The following is a 6,119-nucleotide window of genomic DNA, read 5'->3' as shown; positions in this document are numbered from 1 at the left end:
TTTCACCTTCTTGTCGTTTCCTTTGCTGTGCAAAAGCTTTCAAGTTTAATCAGGTCCCACTTGTTTACTTTTGTTTTTATTTCCATTACTCTAGGAGGTGGGTCATAGAGTATCTTGCTTTGATTTATGTCATCGAGTGTTCTGCCTATGTTTTCCTCTAAGAGTTTTATAGTTTCTGGTCTTACATTTCGGGCTTTAATCCATTTTGAGTTTATTTTCATGTAGGTGTTAGGAAGTGTTCTAATTTCATTCTTTTACGTGTAGCTGTCCAGTTTTCCCAGCACCATTTATTGAAGAGCCTGTCTTTGCCCCATTGTAAATTTTTGCCTCCTTTGTCAAAAATAAGGGACCCATAGGTGCACGGGTTTATTTCTGGCCTTTCTATCTCGTTCCATTGGTCTATTTTTGTGCCAGTACCATACTGTCTTGATGACTGTTGCTTTGTAGTATAATCTGAAGTCAGGAAGGTTGATAACTCCATTCTTTCTCAGGACTGCGTTGGCTATTCAGGATCTTTTGTGTTTCCATATGAATTGTGAAATATCTTGTTCTAGTTCTGTGAAAAATGCCATTGGTTATTTGATAAGGATCACGTTGAATCTGTAGATTGCATTTGGTAGCATAGTCATTTTCACAATATTGATTCTTCCTACCCAGAAACATGGAAGATGGCTCCCTCTGTTTGTGTCATCTTTGATTTCTTTCATCAGTGTCTTACACTTTTCTGTGTACAGTTCTTTTGTGTCCTTAGGTAAGTTTATTCCTAGATATTTAATTTTTGTTGTTGCAATGGTGAATGGGATTGATTCCTTAATTTCTCTTTATGATTTTTCATTGTTAGTATATAGAAATGCAAGTGATTTCTGTGGATTGATTTTGTATCCTGCAACTTTGCTAAATTCACTGATTAGCTCTAGTCATTTTCTGATACTGTCTTTAGGGTTTTCTATGTACAGTATCATGTCATCTGCAAACAGAGCTTGACTTCTTTTCTGATCTGAAGTCCTTTTGTTTCTTTTTCTTCTCTGATTACTGTAGCTAGGACTTCCAGAACTCTGTTGAATAATAGTGATGAAAGTGGACACCCTTATCTTGTTCGTGATCTTAGGGGGAATGTGCCGGGGAATCAACCTGAAGAGATGGATGGTGTTGGAGAGTAATGAGACAGCCTCTCAGTTTTCTTTTGGACTGCCTGTTTATTTCAAGTTTAAGATTCTGTTTTATTCTTTTACAAAAACATTAGACCAGAGGTTTGACATTTTCAGATCCCCCTCTCCCAGATTATTATCTCCATAAATCATTGTTGCTCTTCAAACAGAGTCCTGCTTCAGTGATTCCCTGGGAATCAGGCTTATCATCTACTATCTACCTCCTCTAATATGTCCTGTAGTTAACGTGTGATTACATGCTAATCACAAGTTAACCCATGCTACATTGTAACTCATGCTACATTCCTCAGTTTACTACTTATCTTCCTAAATCCTGTTTGCCCCTAACATCCTGAGCTCACTATCTCTTAAAAAGGCTTCTAGGTGTAGTGTCTCTAAAAATTCCTAACTTCTATCAGCGATAGTAAAATGTGCTAACTTTACAGCATTCCTTAAAATCTTTAACTTCTAACTGTTTTAATTATTTCTAAGCCCTAAATTCATGGACCTGACATTCCAGGTTCCTATCTCTTCAACGCTGGGCTGGAAGAAACACAAGCTGGAATCAAGATTGCCAGAAGAAATATCAATAACCTCAGGTATGCAGATGGCACGACCCTTATGGCAGAAGGTGAAGAGGAACTAAAAAGCCTCTTGATGGAAGTCAAAGAGGAGAGTGAAAAAGTTGGCTTAAAGCTCAACATTCTGAAAACAAAGATCATGGCATCCAGTCCCATCACTTCATGGGAAATAGATGGGGAAACAGTGGAAACAGTGTCAGACGTTATTTTTGGGGGGGCTCCAAAGTCACTGCAGATGGTGACTGCAGCCATGAAATTAAAAGATGCTTACTCCTTGGAAGGAAAGTTATGACCAACTTAGATAGCATATTGAAAAGCAGAGACATTACTTTGCCAACAATCGTCTGTCTAGCCAAGGCTGTGGTTTTTCCAATGGTCATGTGTGGATGTGAGAGTTGGACTGTGAAGAAAGCTGAGCACCAAAGAATTGATGCTTTTGAACTGTGGTGTTGGACAAGATTCTTGAGAGTCATTTGGACTGCAAGGAGATCCAACCGGTCCATTCTGAAGGAGATCAGCCCTGGGAATTCTTTGTAAGGAATGATGCTAAAGCTGAAAATCCAGTACTTTGGCCACCTCATGCAAAGAGTTGACTCATTGGAAAAGACTCTGATGTTGGGAGGGATTGGGGGCAAGAGGAGAAGGGGGCGACAGAGGATGAGATGGCTGGATGGCATCACTGACTTGATGGACATGAGTCTCAGTGAACTCCAGGAGTTGGTGATCGACAGGGAGGCCTGGCGTGCTGCGATTCATGGGGTGGCAAAGAGTCGGACACGACTGAGCAGCTGAACTGAACTGAAGCCCTAAATTCAGTAAACTCCTTTGCCATAAACATTTTCCTCACAATTAAGCTTCAGATAGCAATCCCTCCCATGGCCTCAAGCTCGGCCTATGTGGTCATCCTGGAACACTCTTTTGTAAGTCCTTAAACAAATGTCAATGATTAACTTTATGAATTATTCTCTGAGCACAGCTGCAGAAGGCTTTGTGCCTTCTCATGCTCCTCTCAAGAACAATAAGCACCTTAATATTCCTTTTCAGTCAACTCAGCGGAGGAAAGGAAAAGAGAAGTCAGAATGACAAGGCCTACCTCCTTCATCCCAGGTCTGTGCCTGCGGAATGAGGAGAGGGGCTGGGGGCTGTGCCTCCATTTTGTCAGTAATGCCTAACGCGGCTCCCGACAGGAATGCTTTCAGTTTTTCACCATTGCGAAGAATGTTTGCTGTAGACTTACCATATATGCCCTTTACTGTGCTGAGGAAGGTTCCTTCTGTGCCCATTTTTTGAAGAGTTTTAATCATAAATTGGTGCTACATTTTGGCAAAGGCTTTTTCTGCATCCATTGAGATAAAGATCTTTTTTCCAATGTGTTAATCTGGTGTATCACATTGATTGATTTGCATATATTGAAAAATCCTTGCATTCCTGGTATAAAGCCAACTTGATCATGGTGTATGAGCTTTTTGATGTGTTGCTGAATTCTGTTAGCTAAAATTTTGTTGAGGACTTTGCATCTCTGTTCATCAGTACTATAGGCTTAGAGTGTTTTGTTGTTTTTTTTTAATTGTCTTTTTCTGGTTTTAGTATCAGGTTGCTGGTAACCTTGTAGTATGGGTTTGGAAGTGTTCCTTCCGCTGCAATTTTTGAAAGCATTTTAGAAGGATAGGTATTAGATGTTCTCAAAATGTTTGATAGAATGCTCCTTTCAAGCCATCTGGTCCTGGGCTTTTGTTTTTTGGGAGATTTTTGATCTCAGGTTCAATTTCAGTGCTTGCCATTAGGTTGTTCATAATTTCTATTTCTTCCTGGTTCAGTCTTGAAAGATAGAAGTTTTCTAAGAATCTTTTAATTTCTTCCAGGTTATCCATTTCATGACCATAGTTGCTCATAATAGTCTCATAATCCTTTGTAGTTCTGAATTGTCTGAGGTAACCTCTCCATTTCTGATTTTGTTGATTTGATTTTTCTCTGTCTCTTTCTTGATGAATCTGGTTAAAGGTTTGTCAATTCTGTTTATCTTCTTGAAGAACCAGCTTTTAGTTTTATTCATCTTTATTATTGTCTTTTTTTCATTTCTTTTTCATTTACTTCTGTTTGGATGTTTGTGATTTCCTTCCTTCTACTAATTTCGGGGCTTTTCTTTTGTCTGCAGTTGTTTTGGGTGTAAAGTTAGGCTGTCTAGTCCGTATTTTTCTTGTTTCTTGAGGTAGGATTGTTTTGTCATGAACTTCCCTCTTGGAGCTGCTTTTGTGGCATCCCATGTTTTGAGTTGTCATATTTTCATTGTCATTTGTTTCTAGGAATTTTTTATTTCCCTTTTATCTTCTTCAGTAACCTGTTGGTGATTTAGAAACATGTTGTTTATCTCTGTGTGTTTGTGTTTCTTACAGTTTTTTTCTTGTAATTGATATTTGGTCTCATAGCATTGTGGTCGGAGGAGATGCTTGATACGATTTCAATTTTCTTAAATTTACTGAGGTGTGATTTGTGACCTAAGATGTGGTCTAGCTTGGAGAATGTTCCATGTGCCCTTGGGAAGAAGGTGTATTCTTCTGCATTTGGATGGAATGTCCTGAAGATATCAATGAGATCCATCTCATGTAATGTGTCATTTAAGACTTGTGTTTCCTTATTAGTTTTCTGCTTTGATGATCTATCTATTGGTGTGAGTGTGGCATTAGAGTCTTACTACTATTGTGTTACTGTCAGTTTCTCCTTTGGTGTCTGTCAGTGTTTGTCTTAGGTATCGAGGTGCTCCTATGTTGGGTGCATGGATATTTATAATTGTTATGTCTTCCTTTTGGACTGATCCCTTGATCATTCTGTAGTGTCCTTCCTTATCGCTTGTACTTGTCTTTATTTTAAGGTCTACTTTGTCTGATATGAGGATTGCTACTCCAGCTTTCTTTTCCTTCCCATTTGCATGCAATATATTTTTCCATCCTCTCCCTTTCAGTCTATATGTGTTGTTAGGTCTAAAGTGGGTTTCTTGTAGACAGCATATATATGAGTCTTGCTTTTCTATCCATTCAGCCAGTCTGTGTCTTTTGGTTGGAGCATTTAATCCATTTACATTTAAAGTAATTATTGCTCTATATGTTGCTCTTGCCATTTCCTTAATTGTTTGGGGTTGATTTTTTAGATCTTTTTTCTTCTGTTCTATTTCTTGACTGTATCAGTCCTTTTAACATTTGTTGTAAAGCTGGTTTGGTGGTACTGAATTCTCTTAACTTTTGCTTGTCTGAAAAGCTTTTTATTTCTCCATCACTTTTGAATGAGATCCTTTCCAGGTACAGTAATCTTGGTTGTAGATTTTTCCCTTTCAGTACTTGAGATATATCCTACCATTCCCTTCTGGCCTGCAGAGTTTCTGCTGAAAGATAGCTGTCAAGTGTATGGGGTTTCCCTTGGATGTTACTTGTGGCTTCTCCCTTGCTGCTTTGAATATTCTTTCTTTGTGTTTAGTCTTTGTTACTTCGATTAGTGTGTGTCTTGGCGTGTTTCTCCTTGCGTGGATCCTGTATGGGACTCTGTGAGCCTCTTGGACTTGATTGACTGTTTCCTTTTCCACGTTGGGGAAGTTTTGAACTATAATCTCTCAAAATTTTTCTCATACCCTTTCTTTTTTTCTCATTCTTCTGGGGCCCCTCTAATTTGAATGTTGGTGCCTTTGCTGTTGTCCCAGAGGTCTCCGAGACTATCCTCGGTTATTTTCTTTCTTTTAATTCTTCTAGGTTTTGTTAATTGATTCTTGCATTTTCTCCGTTTTGTTTTCAAGGTTTTTGATTCTCTTTACTATCCTTATTCTGAACTGTTTTTCAGGTAGTTTGTCTATTTCCTCTTCATTTATTTGGAATTCTGTGTTTCTGGTTTGCTCCTTCATCTGTGTAGTATTTCTCTGCCTTTTCATAATTTTTTCTGAACTTGTTGTGTTTGAAGTCTCCTTTTCCCAGGCTTCAAGCGAAGTTGAATTCTTTCATTGAAGAAGGTTGAATTCTTTCTTTTGGTTTCTGCCCTCCTAAGGCTGGTCCAGTGGTTGTGTAAGCTTTGTGTAGAGTGAGATTTGTGCTGAGTTTCTGTTTGTTTGTGTTTCCTCTCCTGGGTAAGGCTGAGTGAGGTGGTAATCCTATCTGCTGATGATTGAGTTTGTACTTGTGTTTTGTTTGTTGTTTAGCTGAGGCGTCCTGCACAGGGTGCTGCTGGTGGTTGGGCGATGCTGGATCTTGTGTTCAAGTCGTTTCCTGTGTGTGATTCTCACTATTTGATACTCCCTACGGCTATTCTCTGGTAGTCTAGGGTCTCGGAGTCAGTGCTCCTACTCCAGAGGTTCAGGACTTGATCTCTGGTCAGAAACAAAGATTCCACAAGTGGTTTGTTATGGCATTAA

This window comes from Ovis canadensis, chromosome 24, assembly GCF_042477335.2.
Source record: "Ovis canadensis isolate MfBH-ARS-UI-01 breed Bighorn chromosome 24, ARS-UI_OviCan_v2, whole genome shotgun sequence".
Lineage (NCBI taxonomy): Eukaryota > Metazoa > Chordata > Mammalia > Artiodactyla > Bovidae > Ovis > Ovis canadensis.
This window is presented reverse-complemented; position numbering follows the sequence as displayed.